Below are 25,204 nucleotides of genomic sequence, written 5' to 3'. Positions count from 1 at the left end.
ATCTTTTTCTTACTGAGGAATTCTGGGAGTTGTACAAGTTAGACAAGTGAAAATAACAGTACAACATGATTTAATATTTACTGGAAGATGAGCCTGCGCTTGGAAATCTAAAATGAGATTGCATTTGATAAGGTTTGAAGATGCAAGACAAGGCTGTTAAACATTTTTTTCTCTCTGGAATGTAATTTCAGATAATTTCTACTTTTTTATTTTCAGTAAAGACTAACTTTTTTGTTTGTGGCAAACTAACCTACAAGTGAATTTATGAAAAAGACAAGCATTTCCCCCAAAGGGTGTGTTTCAGAAGCCAGCAGTGAAGGCACACACACTTCCTCCTTCAGTACTCTAGTACTGGAATTATCTTTCATTTTGAGGAAATTAATCTACAGTGGTTCTAATTATGAAAAGAAACACTTCCAAGTGAAGTTTTATCAGGGATAGTATACCACTAGTTAAAATCATTGCATTTAGTTACTCTTCATGAAAAATTCTTCCAAATATCTCCAGCAAAGAATGACCTCTAGCCACCTCAGCAGGACTTCAGTAGGATTTCTATTCAGCAATGAAATATGCTGCAGGACTTTTTTTTGAATCATTCATATATTTCTTAAAGTAATGTGAGCTGCTGGATAAAAAAAAAAAAAAATCTATGCTCAATAAGAAACATGTATTCCCTTCAGTTTATTTTACTATTCTGGTGATGTGCCTTTCAGTACAGATACTGTTTTCATAGTTCACCTCTCACTTCTATTTCATGTAGTCTTCACCTCAGTTTAGAGTATTTTCATTCAAGTTTTGACCTGACCTGACCCTTTTGAACTTGTATGATCTCACTATAAGAGTATAAGAAAAAAAATGTGAAACTGTAATAAGGAATTCAGTTTCATTTATGCTCTATAGATTTTTTTGTTTAGTTTCCATTTCCTTCTCTGCTCCTTGCTTGAATGCCACACAGTGATAAAAATGCAGTCATAAGTCAAAATCAGACCATAAAAAATGCACTCATAAGTCAAAACCAGGCCATAAGCTCCTAGAGCATTAGAAGATTATGTATTATGAAAACTTTATGCTGTTTATGTCAGTAGAGAAAGTTGGGCTGTATTATAACTCATACATATTGTACGTTCCATCTGCTAGTTATTTAGTATTGTTTAATTGATGAGTTTAAGGGGTTAACTCAAGCAGAAGCTGACAGCATATACTGGGAAACAATGAGTTGACAGCAGCTGTTCCAGCAAATACCTGAGACAATGCAGAAAGCTAAATGCTTTGAAGTCTATCCTTGCCCTCCTGCTGAGCTGTCAAACTGGTTTCATCAAGCTCCAGTCACAGGTGCAAACAGAAAGATTTTCATTAACTTTGTAAAGGGACACACTTCTTAAAGCTGGACTCAAACCTTAACTGAAACCAAACTTCCACACCTGAGATCTTCAGATAATTTTGGCCTGTGTAAGTGCTCAAGTAAGACAGATATACAATGAAACTTTTATTGCCTTCCCTTTTATTGTATTGGAACTTCATTTTTAGTTATTATTTCCATTTTTAATTCAAACTATATTTTATTTGGCAAAGGCTATTACAAGTCATTGTATTAACCAATTCCTTACTGCTTTGAGAAAGCTTATAGGCATGAAATGCATTTAGAGCTATTCATTAATCACACAAAATTCAGTAAAATTATGACAGATAAAAGATAAAAATACAGATACATATAAAAGGATACCATGCAGTTCTCCTGTCATGCAGGTCTTAACTCAGACGGATCAAAAATACAAGTAGATCTGATGTTGTAAAAAGGATGACCTACATGTAAATAATGAGTCAGGGAATTATAGCAGAGAACAGAGGAATATTGTTCTAGCTAGTGTGTAAACTGAGAGCACACATACTTGCATATCAAGTACTCATTCAGAGAAAGAAAATTTCAAGCACTGGGAGACCCCTATTATTAAGACTTCTCACCACATCAAAACATGGTTAAAATGTTATGAGTAGTTTTATTCTAGAAACTAGAACTATCTGCTGTTGAAGAGTTTAAGAAAATATGCCTGTAGTTCTCAGACAACTGCTTGCTTAGCAGTTTTTAGTGTTTAATAGTATAACACAGAGCTTGCAAGTGCGTGGTTTGTTGTGTTTTTCTTCTCTCATTCAACCTTGAGAGGGCTACAAGGGCAGAATCTACTTGGTGACAGTGGGATTCATCTAATCAAAACCAAATATCTAAAGTAGAAATGTTTATGTCTGAAGTAATCATTCCAGACTCCTTTTACAGTTAATAGTGGAAAAAAAAATGAAAAAAAAATCCCACTTGTACAGTGGGATATATAGATTTATATTTGAAAGGTATATTTTATTTTATTCTAACATAGGTATGTTAAATAGGAAAGAAAAATTCTCTCTTACTGCTCAAGACAGCTTCCGGTTACTGTGGAGTTTAATGACACTTAGGAAAAAATTTGTGTTGAAGTCAGGAGAGCTGCAGGCTGCTAAAATCTGTGTAAAAGATTTAAAAAAGCATTTTAAGGTCCTGGAAGGCTCTGTCTGTGAGGGAAAAAAGACACCATGTGCCAGCCTATTGCAGTCAGAAATCTGGGATCTCTGTCAAATCTCTCAAATACCACCGTACATTCTCAGATTAATTCAAAGCAATGCCGGGCTACCCTTACCTAGAGTCAGATTTTCTGTCTTACCAGAAACATGCTCTCCTTCTACATGTCTGCTAGCCCAACTTGATATTTGCTACTGACACACATTTGCACACATTTGCACATACATTGGATTAAAAGCAGTAAGGGAAAAATATATGCTCTGATCCCTTCAGTAGCTGGGCCATAAACTTTGCAGCTGTCACAAATTAGATACATTACACAGAAAGATATTTAAGAAAAATGATTCAATGAGAAGATAGGATGGATCACAGTTATCAGGTCCAGGGCTCAGTTCTGCTAAAGAACCAGAAAAAAAATCATGAAGAGCTTCTTATGTTGGTCTTCTTATGTTGGTCAGGATACTGATATTTTATTTTTTCTTTTTCAGATCTGTGGTATGTACCCGCTGAAAAAAGAAAACATTTAATTCTTGCTTTTTATATTTCAATTGCATGAACTTGTGTGAAACTGAAATATGATCATTTTAGAACAAAAAAGTGAGTAAAAAAAATATATCTTGGATCAAATATTTGGACAGACAAGCAATTAACAAAAAAGTCATTAGAGAATATGTAATAAAATAAAAAAAATAAATTAATGCACAAAATATATGTGAGTGAACATAAGTGAGCAAACTTGAATAATTTAATTTAAATTGAAGATGGTTTAAAGTCCAATTCAATGCATATTTCATAGATTTGAAAGTGAAAACATAGTGAAGCAAAAATTTTACATGTGAAATCATACATTTTGCTGTTAAAGGATATAAAATTAATATTGGTAATACTAGAAATTATATTTCAAATCGGTTGAGTACAATACCAAAATGGATCTGTTAATCAGGATTAAGTAACATACAAGGAGATTGGCATCCAGACAGTGAAACATTAATTTCTATATTAGCAATATCATCAACTATATATTATTGAGATATTCTTCCATTATCCTTTCATAAATTTAAGGAGCCAGCCAATAAAATTTCTGAATTATAAATGATGTTAACTAATTTTCAAAGTATTTTTTATTAAACAAGATGGGAATAAAATCACTAAGCAAACTAGACAATTTTTTACTTTTGTCTCAAAAACTTACATACTTAAGGAGGGCCTAGTTATATATATAAGAAATGAGCATCTAAGTTTTAAAACTGGGTTATGTTAAGGAAAAGCTTCAAAAAGAAATCTAAACGTGCTCATTTTTTACAGAAATAATGTGGTTTGGTTTAGTCTTTTCACCCCTAAGTTTAAAATAAGTATTAAAAGAATTTTTTAAAATCATAAAAATGTGTTAGAAGTATTCTTCAACTTTAAAAGGAACTTGATAAACAGTAATTGGGAAATAATCAAATCACCTTGCAAAAAAAATATATATAAAAAATTAAAGGAAGCAGTTGTTGGTGGGAGGCCCATAGATGTTCATTCGAATAAAGATTAAATAGTGTCTGATATAGTATTTCCAACATGATTTTTATGGTTCTGCATATCTTTTCAAATGATAAAATACTTTTTTTTCTGGAGAATCTTCACTACAATATCAAATATCATTCCTTACATTTATAGTCCACAAAATAAAATATAGCTAGTAACTCACTTTGTAAGCAAAAATGTCTAATATATGGTCAGAAACTAATTAGGAATACAGTATTTCTTCCAGTAGAAGCTCTCCATTGTAGTGATTCAGCTTCCTTTTTAATCTGTGTGCTAAATTAAGAAGCCTTTAAAATATTTCATACTGAGGTGCCACTACATAGTTTATGTTAATGTAAAAATAAAAATGATTTGTGAGGAAATGGTTTCAAAAGCTTAATAACCTGTATTTAAAAGGATAGTCAATTTTATTGCTTACATCAATTCTGGAGTTAAGGCACCTACTGCAATTATTTCTATGGTGTGTATCAGTGATACGTCAAACACTGTCACCCAGGTCTCTAAAACATTAAAAAATATTTTGTTTATACATTCAGCATCAGGAGTTTCATAATCCTAGTACACTACGGTAAAAGGATAAAAAAGAAAATCCCCTGCTTATATTTCCTACAAACAGGAAATGACCAAGTGTTGAATAACTCCTCAGGAAGCAGTGCTGACACAAAATAAACCAGCTTTGGGTGCTGGAGCAGAGATTCTCCTGTAGCCCCTGGTGAAGGCCATGATGAGACGTTCTGTGCCCCTGGAACCTGTGTAGGTCCATGGAGGAGCAGAGATCTACCTGAAGCCATGGAGGAGCCCACAGCAGAGCAGGTGGATGTCCAGTGGAGGCTCTGAGCCCCTGAGAAGCCCACTCTGTGGCAGACTGCTGGCAGGGCCTGTGAGCCCAAGGGGAGAAGAGCCCATGCTGAAGCAGGTTTGCTAGCAGGACTTGTAACCCCACACCAGAGCAGCCTGTTCCTAAAGGACTGCACCCCATGGAAAGTATCCACACTGGAGCAGTTTGTGAAGAACTATTCTCCATGTTGGAGAAGTTCATGGAGTCTCCCATAGGAAGGAGTAGAGTCCTGAGGAGGGAGTGGCAGAGACAACGTGTGATGAACTGATCACAGCCTCCACTCCTTGTTCCCATGAGCAGCTGGAGGGGAGAACATACAGAAAAAAAAAAAAAAAAGATTTAAGTTGAGCACAGGGAGATGGTGGGGTGGGAGAAGGCATTTTTAAGGTTTGTTTCATTTCTCATTATAGGACCCTAATTTGATTGGTAGTAAATGAAAATTACTTTTTTCCACAGGTCTGTTTTGCTCATAGTGGTAACCAGTGAGTGATCTCTCCCTATCTTTATCTCAGCCTACAAGCCTTTTGCTGTCCAAACTGAGGAGGGAAAAGATAGAATAGCCTAGTGGTTACCTGGGTCCCAGACAGGGTCAACCCACCACAGACTTCATGGAACGCCTCATATTTAGCTTGAAATCTTTAAAGGCATCTTCACAGTTTACATGAAAGGTTCCTTCTATAAACTGGCTGACTACTTAAAAAACTTGCAGAAAACCATTAAATGCTGACTGGGTTGCCTTTACCTCATATAAACTGCCTATGCTGCATTTTATGACAATGTCTGTATCCATGTCCTTAATAAAGTTTTAGAAAGGGAACGAATCATGCTTTTTTTCTCTACCAAAAAACACTGTGCATTGCATCGTTACCTTTTGTGATAACCTTTCCTGACTTACATCTCCTGATCAATTTTTGCATGCTGCCAACTGAGTTTTTCATCATCACTTTATAAGCAGAACACAGCTACCATTATTCCCAACTAAGCATCAGAAGTCCTTCAGTATTTTATCTAAATATTTACCAACAGAAAGCATATTCTAAGTCAAATTGCATATAAAGACTTCTATCTTACTGTTTCTACCTTGGCTATTTCTTGCCTGGTAGAATTCAGCAGTATTTGAATAATAAGTCTTCCCTTAGAAATATGCAAGTTAACTAATTTTTTTCCTTAGTTTCCAAATTTTCAATTGAAGTACTTGATTTTTGATTAGAATTCTCACAAGAAATCCAAACAAATGAACAAAAAAACCTCAAAAACACAAGAAACCACACAACCCAACTTTCAAAACAAAGGGAAACTGGAAAATCCTAGCCTTTTAGGCCTTGGGATACCTTTTGGGAAGAAGGATATAACAGTTCAAAACTCCTAACAATAGGTTTGAATGTAGAGACATATAACAGGCAATAACATTAAAATGCACATTTCTTTTTGTAGATATGAAGGATAATGTCTTTGAAATTACTAGAAATAATAAAAATTTTATTGCTTGTGTCTTCCCATTCTCTCATCTTGGCATGCTCTTTCCTTAAAAGGTTTGTACCTTTCAGAGTAGCTTTCAAAGTAAATATAAGATAGATATCTTTGTCAAAAAAAGCAGCTTGATTTCATGTTCCAGTTACACAGATCAGCATCTATGGTCCCTGGATGCCTGGGACCATAAGGGCTCTCTCAGCAGTCCCAGGGAACAGATTGCCTATATAAACAGCACCAAAGCAGCACACGCAGAAAAAGAGAAACCCCGCTGCTTCATTATTTTTCCTGCAGCTGTATGGGCTGTCTTGTGTCTCGCTTATAGTTTTGTAGGGAGTAATCATATTGAGAACACCTGGGGTGACATGTAATTACAGCATGATTGTGTGGAAAAATGTGGGTCTATTCAAATTTCTCAGGGGCTATAGACAGCTGGTTCCTTTTAATTCTTACAACAGCATGTGTTCTGTAACAGCTGGAGATGCATTTTTCTATTCAGCCTCATTTGATGGATTGATCATGAGGCAGGTGATCAGCAATTTCTAAACTGTAATCCAAACTCTGCCACTAGCTTGCTGTTAGCCTTGGGCAAACCACTTAGTTTCAGATCCAGATGAACTATTTAAACACCTAAAGAATAACCTAGGTAGAATATGGACATTTTTGTTGAACTGTAGTTTTGAAATCCGTGTTAATCCTGACCAGCTTCAGAAGCATGCCTGTACAGAAACTGTGGGGGATTTTAGTTTTGTTATAGTACTGTCTTAAAGTTCAAGAGATAGTTATTGTTAGTTTATCTGCAGTCTTCAATTCATTCTTCATATTGAAGGAGGACAAAAAAAAAAAAATTCTGGACTTGCTGAGATATCAATCTCATTGAACTCATATTCTTACACTCCATGAGAAAAAAAATTACTTCAACCATGCAATGATACTATTGATGACTTTTGAAATATGACTCCAGGAGAAAACTATTTAGAACAATTTTTATCCACAATTGTCTGTCTTTTTTGCCTGGGGAAACAGTTGCATATCTTCCTTTCCCTTCCCTTTCCTTCCCTCCCACCTCTAATAAAGCAAAGTCATGCCATGTCTGTCAGATTATAGACTTACTGAAGATAATTCTAGATTTTCCAATCCACAGAGCAAGAAAAATTGAATATGATTAAAACTTAATAGTTTTTTATTTTTAATGAGAACTTCTTTGAGATTCTCTTCTTTGACATCAAAAATTGCATATTTATCTCATTCAATGACTATTTAATACCAAAAGCCTGAATACAGTCATCACAACCTAATATCTCTTCTTCCCAGTGCATGCTTGAATCACTTCAGCTACTAAATCACATTATCTTAGGTCTAATAAAGTATTGATTTTTTTCTAATTTTTGTGTGGTTAACAGATTTTATAGCAGGAGAAAATATCGTCTTTCTTTTCTTTCCCTATTATGGAAAATGAGAGCTTGAACTTTTATTGGATAAGGAAGACAATGATTGGATATTTTTCAACATGTATTGTAAAGGAAGTCCAGGAAATGAACAACATAGCAACATAGCTGCTGGTTTATAACCCTAGCAGTACAATCCAGAGACCTGTTTCACAAGAATACATTTGCATATTGTATTCTTTATTTTCTAAAGAGAAAAGTCATAATTCCATGTAAACATGCAAAGTGTCATTCAGTTTACACTTATGTGCACATTGTGAAAAAGGAGTTAAAAAAAATAGGTAAGAAACAAAGTAAAAAATTGAGCAAAAGAAAAAGAACAAGTAGCCACCGAAGAGCAGATGCCTTCCAAAGGTCTAAAGGTTTCAGAGAATAGGGTTGCTATATCTTTTTTACAATGCTATATTACAGATGTGGCCATTTCAGCAGGACTCAATATGTTGATGCCTATTTTATTCCTAAGAAAGTTAGAATTTAAAAAAAAAAAAAAAAAAAAAAAGTACGATTATATTTATATTCTACTGAGACCATAATCTAGTTTATGTGTTCATGGAATAGGGTACATCTAAATCACAGAAAGAAACAAATCAATTGCATTTTATAATGCCTAAGACATGTTCTACATACAATTCAGCTCCAGAGGAGCAGGTGACACTGTTCCCAAAATGCACTGTTTGTTTTAGAGGCTGTTCAGACAGAAAGCTCAAGTTAAATCGTTATTTTAGTGGAAAGGATTTCAAATATTGGTGAGGGGAGCAAAAATGTGAGTGAGATCTGTCTGCTTCTCCCACTGAAGCAGTAGAAGATCTCAAAATCTTAAAGAAAGCAGAATCTTCCCCAAAGACCAGGGGGAAACAAGCTCTGTGGAAAAGAGTGGCCTTTGTTCTTGACACTGCACTGCTCTCATACATTCCAAGGGGAATATCTGCTACTGGCATGGTGACACATTACCAACTTTACCTGGTTTTCATTCAGGAAATTTTTTTTCCTTCCTGCACGTCAAAAATTTAAACATTTCAGCCTAACATGGAGAAGTCACAAAGTAAATGTTCTACCTTGAATAGTAAAGGTTTGTTTGAAGATGAATTGTAAAGATCAGGAAGCTTACGAAGAAATTCTGTACCAACACGTATAGTCTTGGATGTGATAAACACATTTCAGAAACCAGAATAACCACCTATATATACCTCTACCTATCCACTTCTAGCTATAACAGCATGGCCTTAGGATGCTTTATAGAATTGGCTTTTTGGTCTTTCCGTCTTTGATGACTACAGAAAAACTGTAGTTCTTTGATGACTACAGAAAATTTTCCTTCATACACACTCTTGGCTATATAGGTTGATGTGTTTCTGTGCAAACAGAATGCTTATATTGGTGAAAATTCAGTAATGACCATGGTATTTTTTTGAAACAGTCCTCTAAAGGAAAATGTTTTGAGGCAGACTTCTAAAATAAACAAATTAAATACAAAATACCCCCACTATTACCTCTTCAAATAAAGACAGGTCTTAATTCAGCTTTGTGTTTCTAATTGAAGTATACATGCTTTTTGAATAACTTAGAAAAAATATTCTTTTAGATGTTAAGAATTTGTTCCCCACAATATTTTATATTGGACTATATGAATGGCTAGCCACTTTTGCCAGCACATTATTCCCTATCACCTTACCATTTACACCTTTAAATAAAAATGAAAGAAATCAAAAATATTGAATAGCATTAAGCATGTGCATGAAGGTATTGTACTTAAATCAATATTAAAACAAAATGGAATATGATAGCAATATTTGTTGATCAGGTTTCAGTTTTAGGTCAGATTCTACATTAGTTAGGATAATTCTATATTATTTATTAAAATTAATGATAACATGCATGCAAAAGAGAAGAACTGTACTTGTAGCCTACTACCACTATTTGGAACATGAATTAATATTGAGGTCATCTCTACAAAGTACATCTGCAGTTCCTGTTAAACTTTTAAAATTTTTTTGTCTTAAGATGAAATAAATATTAGAAAAATAAGTGTTTGAATGTCATTTAACAAGAACAGTTTTCTTCTGTTAGGAGTTACATGTGGACATAAAGAAAACCATGTTAAGTATTGTTTAAGAGAAAATATTGATCTATTCTAATATGGAGTAAATTTTATTTTGAAGTTATATTATTTCCTGTATTAAAACTGTCTTGAACTCTTCTTTCAATCACATTTTTTCTGCTTTTCAGATATATACTGCCATTTTACTATATAAAAATCAACAGAAAATTTTGTCAAAATCGAGAAGTTGACTAAACAGATAAAATTGTGAAACTTTCTTTAGACAAAATGTTATCGAATTTATGAAAAAAATTAATGAGAACATGAGAAATTTTTCCCCTGAATTTTTGAAGCATTTGCAATTCTATCTTCTCTAGTTAACACCACAGAGAAAAGAAAAATTAAAATCCTTGTGTTACAAACTATTGTATTTTAACATAATGAATTCATATACTTTATAAATCTCACTCAAAATCATGAGCAGTCTTAAACAATATTTCCATCATTTCAGTTTGATAAATATTTATCTCATAGTTACATAGTTACAATGAGGACATAGCAGGCAAGATAGAATCTTTGACAGCCCACAGTGGATTAAGATAATGGGGTGTATTTGAGAACCAGCATGATTAGAGCTTTGACCCCACTTATTTGCATTGCACACTCATTCTGTAGACTGCAGCACTGTGTTTATTAGGTCTCAGCTTCCCTTCCCTGCAGGGAGGCTGCTCAGGACAGATGTGTACAGTGCTACTGATCACACTGGCCAATGTCACTGAGAATACCCTGACTTTCATGTCCATACAGGTCTCTGATTTCTGGGCCCTTTCCTCTGAGTTTACTTCTTATTTTGGCCTCAAACATCAGGTTTTTCTATTCTAAATAGTCAATGTACAGAAGCATTGTATGTGATCACCTCCCTAACCGGTGGGTCAGGACATAACATTATCGTTTAATCCAAGTGTACAAATAGCACAGCCACCCTTTACCTATTTCAGCTAGCAAATATGAGGTTTCTGCTTTAAAATTCAGAGTTTCAGTTCTGGATATTCACTCAGCCATGCATATACACAATTACTTGCCACATGTTAACATTCACAATTTAAGTTACTTCTTTTCCTCCTAGAAGGAGAACTTCTGTCATATCTTTCAATATTGAATAAAAGCATCAAATAGAATACTTCTGAAGCAAAGGTTTGTATCTCATTCTTATATGACATTTGAATTTCCTTTTTAATAATACTTCCTGTAATACATACTGTTCACTTTTTGACAACACTATACTAGTTTAGAACTTTTATAAATGAAAATATTCATGTCATTTATGAAAGCAGAAACTGGACATCTGTAAAGCTATATTAGAAATTTAATGTTTGGGGATATTTTTTAGATGAAACAGAAAGTCTAAGTCATACACTGCTCTACTGTCAAGTGTTGCCAGAGAAACAGCGGGGAGCTCTCTTACTGCCAAGACAAAAAAAGGGAAGATATTAAAATTTTTGAGCAAATGTCTGATTTTATAATGTGTATTCAAAGAAAGCAGATTCAGTAACCTTTTCATATAGCTTTAAAAATTGTTTTGAGCAAGAATAACTGATATATTTCTTTAGTTATTTAACAAGAAATTAAACAAAATAATAGTTTTCTTTATGTAGTACCCATTTTCTAGTCAACATAAATTAGGTTACTTCTTGGGCTTGAAATCTTGGGGTAGTGTAATTCAAGTTTGGAAGGGACATCTTTAGTGCAACTTTCTGCTCCAAAGCGGAATCAGTTATGAAATCAGACCAAGTTACTCAGGGCTGTATCTAGTTAGGTCTTGAAAATTTACCAGGATGGATAATGAAAAACTTCTCTGGTCTCTGGTGCTTGATTGTCCCAATAGCTAAAAGATCCCTGGCTTCTTTATGCCTGTCATCACTCATCCTCTCTCTCAGGTCTGCTGTGGAAAGCCTGATTTTTCTTGAGGACATCCTCATGAGCAGTGGATGCTGCAGGGTCCCCTGCTGGTATCATTTCTGCAGGCTGCATGGACCCAAACTCTCTGCTGGCCAAGCAAGTGCTCCAGCTCTGGCCATCTTAGCTTCTGCTGAACCCACTCCGGTCTGTAGATGCCTATCTCGTCCTGGGCAGCCCAAACAAGGTACAGCATTTAGGATGGATCAGCCAAGTGCTGAGTATAAAGGTGGATTGTCACTTGCCTTATCTGCTGGCTGTGTTTCTGTTCATACAGGCTGGGAGCCTCTTGACCTTTGCTGCTGCCAGAGCACACTGGGGGCTCACATTCAGCCACTGTCTCACAGGGGCTTTTCTTCAGCAGGGCTCCCTAACCAAGAAATCTCCTGCCTACTTTGCTGCAAAGAACACTTCCCTCAGACAGGACTTTGCTCTTGATTCAGTTGAAGTTTACAAGGTTTCTGGCAGTCCAAATGAGATCTGACTTCAGGGTATTGGAATCTAATTTTCCTTAAATCCACATATGCATAGAGCTTCTTTCTTTTATCTATCTTGGATTAAGGAGAATGAAATGAATATCATAAAATCTTTCTAATGATTTCTGTGCTAATTATTGTTTACTTAAGAAATTATCTGATTAAGTGTGGGTTACCTTGTAGTATACTTCTTACCATTTATGTAATTTCATTCAAAAAATCTAAAGCTTTTGGAAATATCTGTATAATCCAGTGATATATTATTTCTGACATTAGGGAGGCAAAATCTGGATTTTCTATCAAATATTTCTTTTTGTCATTAAAGCTTCTATCTTGGACAGTATCATAATATTTTCTCTTCCTGGATATGTTTGCTCCTGTTTGGATATAATCTAACACTCAATGAGCTACTTACTGGTTCTCATTATTTCCACAGGCAAGATGCTAATTTCATCAGCAGGACAGAAGTCATTTTCATGGGCCTGAAGATTTGTATTTAAATAGTCACAACAGCACACCCAAGTGAATTTGTCTTTCAAATTCACTGCAGGTTGCACTGCTGTTATCTGATATATAATCTGAATTCAGTTTCAAGTGTTCACAGAAGTTCAAGACAATATTTGAATAATGCTCTTGAAAACATGCAAGCAAAATGATGTAACCATGCTTAAAATTAAATACACACTTAAATTTGAAGTAAAGGTAAGTTTTGCATGATCCACTGGAGATAACACAGTCTCATTGACTCAAAGTAAGAAAAGCAAAGTGTAAGCTAAATACTAGCATAGTTCTACAAACCACTTTAATATTAATATTAATATTTTAATATCAACTATGGCAATATAACAGTTCTGATTTTTTTAAAAAATAGACCTATAATTATATATTTCCTAATTTTAGAGCTATGTTAGTTTCATTATTCCCAGAAGAACATATTTCATAGAGATAAGGAAACACATTTGTGCAATAGTATAGATAGTAATGGTGGCATGCTTACCACAAAACCTGGAAAAAATAATTAAAACTATTAAAATTAATCTTTCAGATTTTCTAAATGATTCAATGATTACAATTTTTAAAATTAAAATATTTTAAATATTTTTATAGTTTTGCACATTCCTATGATTTCATCTCTGCTTATTATAAGCTCTTTTTTATAATTTTGCATGCTGCAATTGAAGCTCTTTGTATGAATTTAGTGTTCAAGATCAAAAGGCCATAAAACAGAAATTGGAATTGAAGAATAGAAATTATATTCTAATATATTCAGACTAAAATGATTAAGAAAGTAAAGATGTAGAACTATATTCTTTAAAAGTAAATTGACCAAAATAATCGCACTACAAAAGTATTGGATTTTTAATCAGATTATCAATTGAGTTTCACTGCAGGTAAGACTGAGATGTTTTTATAGATGATTAGCATGTATTTTGTCAAAAATTCATTGACTTGTGGGGATTGTTTGCTTATATTTTAGCAGAAAACTTAGGCTAAAAGCTGGTCTGGTTTAGTCTCTGACCCATAAACTCATGGAAATTTTTTTTAAAGTATAATAAGATGTCTAGGGGTTACCTGGTACTGAAATTTCTGACTCTTCTGAAGGTGGATTACTTTGTCTAAAGTGTTTATTCTACGGAGCTAATTATTTCTCAGCTATTTTGTGTGTTTTATTTAAAATCAGCAATTCTGAGTCCAGGTTACTGAAGATTCTCAGAAATAAAAAGTGAAAACCAAAGAACACCACATCTTCTCTGTCATCTATTTATGCCCTATCTATTTTTTCTGCCTTCCGACAACATTGTTGCCTTTTGCTTTTCATATACTGCAATTTTTCTTTTTTTTATTCTTTACAGCAGTTGTATTTCTATGAAATATTTCCATTATTTTCTGTTATTTCTGATCATTGACTTTGAACCAGGGCAAGTTAGTGTTAGAACAGATTAATGGTTAAGCTCTATCAATGACCATTTTTAGAAAATCTTCTTTCATCAGTATATCCAAGGGAGGTCAAAACAAATGCAGATGAAATTTTGACAGCTATGGCTCAGTTTTCAAGAGATACACAAAGTAACAAAGCATCTTATGAATTTCAAGCATTCAATGAGAGAACCCCAAATTTAGAGATCCTAAGTGTAAAAGTCTTAATTTACATGCAAAATGTATACTCACAACTCTACTTCAACTGATATATGCAAAAATAGATTTATTTCAAGGATCAATAGTCCCCTATATATCCAACACATATCTACATAACAAAATAATAATTATTTAAATAATAGAATAAAATCAGATGGAGTGAAATAATCTTTAATTGCAGAAAAAAGAGTATTAAATCTGAATAAAAACTTGTGTATCAGTTAAATTTGCCCAGAAGTGATTAAACAATAATAAGGAATATTGAGCAATTCAGTAATATATTAAATTAGGAGGTCTGATAAGATTACATTGAGAATTCATTCACTCAGTAAGTATGGAGTTACATGGAGTTAGCAAGGTAAAGTATAGCTTTATAGCTCATGGGTTGCTTTTGCTTTTGCTTAGCAGGTAATTTAAATCTTTAAACATTAAAATATGCTGCTATTTCTCTTTAGAAAGAGTTAATGTACAAGTGCTTTATTCAAAATTGTAGAGGAGTTTGACACCATTTAGCATCAAGACAAAAATCAGGCTGGAATGAAGAATGCAGCTCATAGAGCATGAAATATTTACAGCTTCAGAGATTATTATTCTGATTTTAACCTCATTTTATCAGTAATGTTCTAATCAGAAACAGACACATATTTGTCACAGTGAGACTCTAATTACATTTAGTGCTTCAAAAAAACTCAGTTTGAAGGGAAGAAACTAAAATGAGAGGAGACAGAAAAGAAGTAATGACCTGTGCAAAGTGCTGGTAGAAATATGACTTGACATTGTAATCTGAAATGCCCAGTATTTTTCAAGTGTACGTCCAGAAGAGCTTCATTCATCTTTGGAAAGCAGACCTACACAAATCTCTGATCTCTTGAACAGCAGTTTTAGTTAGACTAACCATTTTTAATTTTTTTTTTTAAGTCAAGGAATGTATCCAATTCCACAGATACTAATCTTTGTAGTTTTCCACTCTATAAATCCACTTCTGATACTGAGGCATTTTTTTAAATTGTGCTTATTTTTAGAGGAATGTTCCTATTGCTAAAGTGTCACTGGAAGTATTGTTTCTTATTTTGCATAAAATGGAAGATCAATCAATAAAAGAAAAAAATCCAACTTCTATTTCACCCTAAAAATAGATATATATATATATTTCTTATAAAAATATTTTTTTACTGGAAATTTTATATACAGTATTACTGTTCTTGATCATAAAACTTAAAGACCTTTGAGGACTCAGTGACCACAGCAGGGTCAGGTCTGAGTGTGCCAGAGTGCACATACAGTCTGGCTTTCAGGCATGTGTTGTTTTGCAAAAATCAGTTGGCCCCAGGAGAAAGTCAGTTAGTGGAAAGAAACACAGGGTTAGGGAAGGTGCTTCCACTTGCTAGCTACCAAATAGAGGCAATTATGCTTTCTGCATGTGTTAGCATTTAGCCAAAAGCAGTTCACATATAGAGTAATATAGAATCATTGGTATGGAAAAGACTTTAAAGATCATAGATTTACAAACACCGTGGCATGGGCAGGGATACCATCCACTACAGCAAGTTGCTCAAAGCCCCATCCTACCTGATCTTAAACAATTACAGGGTTGGGACATCCACAATGGATGTCTATGGGCAATCTGTTCCAGCGCTTCACCTCACTAAAGAATCCTTCCTGATATCTAAACCTACCAGTTTTCAGTGTGAAGCCATTCCTCCTTGTCCTGCAGAGTCCTGAACTTGTCCCTTTTGAACTGCATGGGGTTCACACTGGCCCACTGGATGACAAGGTCTCTGGATGGCATCCCTCTGTGCCGTGTGCTGCTTGTGCCACACAGTGTTGTGTTGCTGGCAAACTGAGTGCTGAGGGTGCAGTCAATGCCACTCTCCATGCTGCTGACAAAGATGTTAAACATCACCAGTGGCAATACCAACCTCTGAGGAGCACCACTTGTCACCAAGCTAGCTGTTGACCACAACCCTTTGAATACAACTATCCGACCAGTTCTTTAAATGCTTACTGATTGATCCATCTGTCAAATCCATGACTTCAGCTTAGAGACAAAGCTTGAGGGAGACTGTCAAATATTTTGTACAAATTTAAGTAGATGATCTCATCTGATTTTTCCCTTATCCACCATTGCTGCAATCCCATTGCAGAAGGACACCAAATTTGTCATTTGTCAGGCACAGTTTGCCCTTAGTGACGCCATGTTTTTATTAGCACAGTTTTCAGGATAATCTGCTACATGATCTAGTCAGGCATGGAGGTGAAACTGACAGTCCTGGAGTTTCCATTGGCTTCCTTTTTTACAAAGGAATTTTTATATTTTCCCTTCACCAGTCAGTGACAACTTCACTGGACTACCATGAATTCTCAAATATGATGGATAGTGCTTTATCCACATTATCCACCAGATCCCTCAGGATCCATCCATGAATCTCATCAGGTCTCATTCTCTTGTGCCCTTGCAGGTTCCTGAGATGGTTTTAAAACTGATCTTCTCCTACATATGAATATCCTTTTGTTTGGATAGAATAAATAACATACAGAGCAGTTTTCTTCCTAGAAGATTGTCTAAGAATTTAAACTACTAAATGGGCATAGCTTCACATGGACAGGATCTGCTTGTCATTCTGTGCCCTGATCATAAACCCATTTGATGCAGCACGACTCAGGGTTCCCAGTGTCTTAAGGTCTTAATATTATCCACACTATCCTCTCTTTCTTTATAGTGTTAGCTCTGATATAGAGAATTTTAAATGGTGTTTTACAGAGTGTGAGTGCTTTTCTTACTGGGATTATAGCAAATCAGCTCCTCCTGATACAGAACAGCAATGCAGGTAAACTTTAATAAATTCTCATCAAAGGTAATAGACTGCCACTGGTTTCAGAGTGAGACAGTTCATACAGTTCATAGAAACAGTAACCATCTATATTTTTAAACCTATCACAAACACATGTTTTGATGCTGATTTACATACTACAGTAAATTTTAAATGATACAATTTCTTTACTTATTTCTGTTGCTGCCAATTCCCTGGGTTTTTTTAGATTTGCAGTTACGCACAAAACTTTAAAGTTATTTGGAGAACTCAAAGTTATAAAAACTATAAATCTGCAAATGTTACATGTGAAAATAACATTTACATGTTCTTAGTGATGTAAAAGTAGCAATTAGTAAAGGAATTACCCTTCAGAGAGACACATTGAGAATGTTCACTGAAAATGTCAGCATTTATCTAACAATTATTTTGAACACTTTTCCAGTAACATTTGGAACAACTGAATTGTAGGACAGTTTTGCTGTTAGGTCTCTGAGGCTTGTTAGCCAGTGGCAGTTACACATGTACATAATATCCTCTGAGGGTGTCTCAGAAAATTAGTTTTCTCCAGCTGAAACCACCTTACTATAAACTGGATGTCAGGTACACATGGACAGTTTCCAGTGTCTTCCTGCTTGGTGACTTCCACTTGCAGCCTGTAAGACTACAAACCTGGAAATCTCTACCTGTGAGGACCTGTTATGTAACTTTACTTTTTTTTCTGGTATAGGAAAATGTGTCATGGATCTGATACATTTGATTTTTCTTTCTGCCATACTCAGTATCATCTGCATGGGAAGCAGGTCTTGAGTTAGGAAACTCTTTTATTTTCTTAATGGATATCACAACAATGCCTTGTAATGTGATTGAATGCACCTACAAGATTGGAGGCAGGCCTGAAATTACACCTTCCAATACTAACTCTATTTTTAAATAATGTCAACATTCTATGATAGGATAGTTTCTTAGTTTCAAAATCAGGGTACATGCATGCAAACAGCTCATTAGAACTAGTCCTGGAAATTCCTGACTCTCAAGGCACAGGTTCTGATCATCTGAGACAACGGTGTTTAGCATGGGTGAAAAGTATATTCTAAAAGCTGAACAACCTAAAGATCATGTACCAGTGCCCAGAAACTATCTGTGATACTGCTGTTTTTAGTGATGGCATAGTCTAAGCAGCCATGTGCAGGTTACCTTTGACCTAAAAACGAAATAAAATAAGTGCATTTTAGTGGGACACTGTATTTCAAGCGTAGTCACCCCAAAATTTAAGGAGCTGTTTGGTCAGTTGTGTGAATCCTTTCTTTTTCCAGTCAGTTGTCTTGTTTGTTACTTCTCAGCACATTTTGATTTATTTATTATACAAACTTACAGAGGCCTTCCTTCCCTTGCTGCACTCCTACAGTAATAAAAGATCTCCAGGATTTAACTTTAATATCAATGACTTTATAATGCAAAAATGTTAGACTTGTTTGCATTTCTTGACATACATGCATGGCTGCTACCATGCTTTCCTTTACATTACAGACTTTAAACTTGGCTTTCCCAATATTCTCTTATATTTTTCCAATTTAGTACTAACTACTATCTTTTTTAAAATTTGAGTTTACATTTTTCGTATGTACTGTTAATGAGTATTCTGACATTTTGGTGTAGTTATATCTTATGTGGTTGTATGTATATCCATAGCTTTTAAACCTAGGAAAATGGAAGCAGGGGGTGATGTAAGGGAGCCCACTCATTTATTCATGAATGATATTCCCTTCTTCCTTTCTTGAGTGATTAAGTGAAGATTCTTCTGTGTTTTTCAACAAAAATTACCAATATGTTGTACCCTAGAAAAGGCAGCAGGGAAAAGTGAAGGCAGAAAAAGGGAGAAGCTTAAAAGTTTCAAAAATCAAGAGCAAAGCACACTCTAGATGCAGACAGTTGTTTAAACAGAACACAACCAAGCTGTGGTTTCCACAGTATTTAGATATTCAGAGGATCCTGTCATTCTGTAAAACACTTGAAAATGTATTAAAGGGCAATGCTATAAGTTTGACCTTGCTGTATATTCTTCTCCTGTTGCCATCAATATTGACATGTGAAACTAGGGAAAAGCTTCTTATATTTTCTGATCTGATTATACTACAGGGTATAAATGTAATAGACAAAATGCTTTGGTAGTCATAATTAACGGTAAAAAACAACAGACAGATTTCTTAAACAATGCTAAGCAACTCCATAGCTTTTACTAACCTCACTGGGAGTTGAACCTTTTTGAAAACAGGTCACATATCCAGGCACTTTATATTTAGGTCTTTCTTCTCTAACCCCTCAGGATAGTCTGTTTTTGTACTTGTATCTACAGTACTTACTCTTTCACAACTCCCATTTCAGTGACTTAGAGAAATGAAGCTGGTTTCTCTTTTTGTTTTTTTTCTTTTCCCCCTCATGTTCCTCCTTGCTTGTGATGAGAGTAATTGCATTGTAGGAGGTTTGACTGCTTTTTGACTGCCTAAACTTATTTTTACCCTAGGTGACCTTCTACCAGTATTTTAGCCACAACACAATTGTTTCTTTTCAAATCTGTATGGTGCTGATAGAAATGGAAATAGTTTCAACTCAATTCTACAGTAGAATAAGGAGCCAAGATATGAGAACTGTATTACTCAGCAAATCTCAGTTCCATGAAAAGGCTTATTGAACAGCTAGTGAAGCAGAGACTAGGTAAAATAACTCACTGTCAGGTAGCAGCTGTCATAAAAGATTAGACACAGACATTGAGCACATAGAACTGTTAATTTGATTCAGCATTTGTATTCTTTTCTGGTATAAGACTCAAAGGTTTCCACTTCAGCTGTCAGTGAATGGACAGATTTCTCTCTGTGGCCCACTCCATAATCATTAGAAGGAGCAGAGTAATACAGACTATTACCTTATATCAAAGGGGGGAAAAAGCTCCAAGAGGCTTCTTTTTGATTGAAGATATTAGTTATTTTGCTTGTTATGATAATATATCCTATGTTATTGTACAAAATCCCAGTTTCATGTACAGGTAAGAATATGCTATAAACCTTCTATTATAAAGTCTTATACTACACTCAGAGGATTTTAGTGTAAGTGTTAATGGACTATAACTTGAAAGGTGATTACAGCTCATAAATCTTAAAGTCAAAAAGCACTTATGCTAAGGAAATATTTTTTTTGCATTGAAGTTTTTTTTTTTTTCAAATGTGTATGCTAGCTGTTGAAAGCACCTATTCAAACAGAACCATAGAATAGATAAAGAAAGGCTTTTTGTGCATATTATAATTTCAGAGATCTGTGGGAATTCTTTGTCCTGCATTCAGTAGACTTGCTTGACACAATCAATTTTCTAATGACTATTTGTTTGAAAAGTCACAGGTCCTATATGACAGAGGTAAATTCAGATTTTTTTCACTCTATGGGACTATATTTAATGAAATTGTGGGCAATATGTGTATTTGTGTCTTGCTGTGAAGTAGAGCATCTCACAGAGGACAGGTAACCTCCAGTATCCACCTTAGTGGTTTTACATATAAAATTTCTTATTTACTTATTTGTGTTTTAGAAATATATGCAAAATGTCTTAAAATGAATATTTATTTATTACTTCCAAACTAATCTTCAAAAAGGGAACAAAGGAAACACTTTTGACCCAGTCTCTGATATCTCACTAGATATCTAATACTGGTAAAACTTCTATTTCTCAGAACTTGTTAAACTTAGGAGCTTTCCTCTGTTTCTTAGAGAAGATGAGAAATAAATATTACTCTTTTACATTTGTAAGATGAAAACCATCTTATTTTTGTAACTTGTCTGTCAGATTATTCCTTTCATATGGAAATCATATGAAAAGAGAAGAAGACAAGAAAAGGCTAGAAAATTCTTATTTAAGCTTTAAAATGCTGTCAGTAAACAGTATAATAGAATTACAAGGCAATAGGAAAGTTTAAACTACAAAGTATATAGACCCAAGGAACAGAGATCTAGTTTATTTTTTCAATGAACGGGTATGAAATTATTTTATTGAACTTTCCCTTAGTTAGGAAATTTTTTATGCTAATAGAGATATAGCACATAAATGAAATGAACGTTAGTTCAGTAATTGTATAACCTCAAATGAAATTGACCCTACTGTCAGAATGGCAATGTTAACATGAATAACACAATGTGAAAGTATCAGTCTAGAGAAGGAAATGTAGTAAAAGAAGTAAAAAGGAGGAAATAAAATTCAGTCAAAGATACGCTCGTAGCACTACTGTGTCACACTTTGGTCATATCAGTAGACATTATATATCAGTTATACAGTTCCTATGGAGGCTGTTGTGATTGACTACATTGCCATTTGAGCTGGAGCTTCTGTTTTCTGTAGAGGGATCAGGGTAAAGTGAATTTTCCAGTGTTATGATTCCATCCAAAAATGTCAGTTTGCATGCCTTCTCCGGTTCTTCTGTTGACCTGCCTCACCAGAAAACCAAATGTTTTCTCCATCAACATGATGGTAAATGAAGATATTTTTCATATCCTTTGTAGATAAAAGGAAGGATACCTCTTCTGTTATTTGAATTTTAAAACAAAGAAATTGACAAAAACTGTTTTGGTATTTAATGAAACTGAAATCTTTAAAGACTTCTGTTACTGTAGGGTATCTCAGGTAGTGGTTACCCATATGGCATCACAGTAGTATCTTTGAAGCTAAACTTTCATTTTATTTGCTTAAAACTAATAAAAATTTTATTTAACTTTATGTATTTTTTCTCGTTAATCATTACATCTAATTTTTATAGCTCTTTTATGTGTTTCCCTTACATAATACATAGCCACATGAAGTCAGCTTTGCTTGTCCATAAGGTAGATTGATAGAACCTTTCTTTTATTTTACTTTTTTTTGATCCTTTTCACAAGTCCATATTCTTCCAATTAACAGAAGAAAATCTTTTTCAAAAATAGTTCTTGCTATTTTTTCTCTTCTGTTTGTTATTTAAAGTGACGGGCTGAGGAGGATTAATATCATCCTCTAACTATAATGCAACTCAACCATATCACTTCCTAATTAAGCTAAACTGCTTAGAATTAAGGCAACACTACATTTTTTGAAGTAGAAAAATTACAGTAGAAAAGGTTAGAGGATAAAAATAGAGCAGAACCTTTTACTGTTTAGATATTCGATGGTAGGTATATTTTCTTTCAGATGTTCATATTGCTAAAAGTGGAGTAATCACTAATGATTTAGTCTTGTTGTACAATTCCCACAGTCTGTTTTGACTAACATATTTCTTGATTGTTTTTACTAAAAACAATGGGTGTATTGTCCTGAGTTACATGTCACATGCCCTTTTTTAAGATTTGCAACTGAAGCAAAGCAGATTCAACAGCACTGTCCTTTTCAATTAATGTTCTTTCCTCCTCTTTGAAATAGGAGATGAAATTTCTCTCCCTTATTTCTCATTATATATGTATAGAAACTTGCCCAACTTCTTTAGAGTCTTCAGTGAAGCAAAGTTGCATCTCAAATTTGTTCTTATCTTTCTCCTTGGCTTAATGTTATTAATGATTATGTTTATCTTTCCAGAAACCATTTTCTGTGGGTGTACAGAAAAATCCTTTTTAAAGTTCTGCCATAGGAATCCTTCCTATGCAGGATATTCCTATCCTTCTGCAGGAACAGAAGAAGAACTTGGCTTGTGAAAGTCTTGATATTTAAAAATAAGCAACCAAACAGAGGATTTTTTACTGTTTCCAATAGAACAAGCTGCAAACATTTTAAAAATAGAATTCTAGAATTTGTAGTTAGCATAATGAAAAAATAAAATATCCAGGTCATAAGAAGAAGATGAGGAAGTCAATACACCTTAATAGGTAGTTCAGAACTTTGTGAGTATTTCCAGACACTATATCAGGCACTAATTAAACTAACTAGTTTAGAACTAGGCACATTGGAAATGTCATGAAATTCAATAAGGCAATCAGTAACATACGCTTTATAATGCATAAAACTTAAAAAAATCCTTCTTTATAAAGTATTCCTTTAGAATATTTCTTTGGTGAGAGAAAGATATGTTGTGATTCTTGAAGATTCTGTATATTTTCATACAGTCTAGAAATTTATAACATTGTTTTTCCTAGCTTAAAAAAGGGGTGGGAGTAAAGGGACATAGCAGGACACAGAACTGACCATTATGTTAGTTCACTGTCAAGTTTTACTTGTATTTTTTTTTTTTCAAGAAGAATTAAGATTTCAAATATGTATATTTACCAATCTGAGCAAGTAGACACTGAACTGAATCAACACATTGCAATTTAGCTGACCAAACTGAATCCTGGATCAGGAATTTAAATAATTTTTGATATTTTTAATATCCAAATGTTTATCTTACCTGGATAATATACCCAGAAATGTCTTTTTTAGACCTTAGTTTCAATGTAACCTCAACACAAGGTAACCTCAGATTCAATAGAACCTGACTCATTCAGAATGTACCCAATGAATGTCATTCCACATATTTTATTACTTTAACCACGTGGGAACAACTTCAGGAATTAAGGCATGACCTCCAAAATGAGAGTTGTCTCTGTCTCTCATCTCAATCTTAAGAATTTCTTCTGCCTGAGAATCCCAAAGAAGCTGGCAGACAAAGGTTCAAAAGAAACAGGATTTCTCAGTTCTTCCTTCAAACAGAACCAATTACCTTGAATTAGCAAGTTGAATATAGATGATTTTGTACTCCAATATGCATAAATTATATTTTTCATATGGGCACAGGAGACAAAATACTAACTTATGAATTTATCCAGGCATATAACTGCACTGTAAGGAAGGATGGCTTCATCATTTTTCATTACTCTGATACCTTAAGACTTGCTCTATTAGCTTAATTATTTCACACCTGCTAATAACACTTGTTTGACTGGAAAAACAAATTATATGATAGAGGAGTCATATTATTCCAGAAAGCATGTGATAAAATAAAGAAGCAGTTCTTTTCAAAAATATATTTTATGAAAAATTCTTTGGAGAGTTAATTTGAAGCTGCAGCCAATAACTGGTAATCTTTAATATTTACTGTTTATGGTATTGTTTTAATTTATGGCAATTTCAACGAAGTGACCCAAATAACGCAAATGTTGGTTTCCAAATGAATTTAGCCTATGAAAATCTCATTTCCAACATATTCCTCTGAATTTCAGAGGAATTGTCTTCATTCAAATATAATTACTACCCTGAAATATATTATTTCAGAAAGCACTGTAATTTCAAAACTTTGATTAAAAATATATTTGATCAATACCACTAACAGAGAAAAATCAGGATTTCAGACAAAGATTTTTCAATGTAGAGATGCTTTCTACTTACTTGTTAAGTATGCAAGAAAGAATAAAATGAATAAACTTTCAAATGTGTCTATCTCATTTGTTCAATACAAAATTTACTGTTAGTTACTTTGCAAAGGAAGAATAAGAACAGTTGGATCTTCTTTAATGTATATTTTTCATAGTAAACTTAAACATAAGCAACTAAGCATAGTAAAAACAAAAGGAATGCAAACATTTATTTAATATCTATACTAAAACAAAGCATAATGAGCTTTGCATTTTAAGGAAAGAAAAAAAAAAAATATTGAATTTAGTTCATAAAACGCCAAATGTCTGGAAACCCTAAATATTTCATTAAGGAAATGTTGTGCCAAGTATAAAGCCAGTCAAATCTTTACAGATTTAAATAATCACTGTAATCACAAAACTGACACTTAGCACCAAAGTGTTTCTCCTTTCACCTGATTTGTTCAATTGTTGTTGTCTGTCCTTTCTTGATAGTTTAAATTATCTCTGCCTTAGTATTCAATATTCACTGTCTTTAAATTATGGAATTAACCCACTATGTAAAAATATACTTTCCCTAAATTTTCTTTTTTTTCATAATAAAAACTTTTATATCCAGTAACAT

Source organism: Parus major, chromosome 1, assembly GCF_001522545.3.
Source record: "Parus major isolate Abel chromosome 1, Parus_major1.1, whole genome shotgun sequence".
In the NCBI taxonomy this organism is placed as follows: domain Eukaryota; kingdom Metazoa; phylum Chordata; class Aves; order Passeriformes; family Paridae; genus Parus; species Parus major.
Note: the sequence above shows the minus strand (reverse complement) of the source record.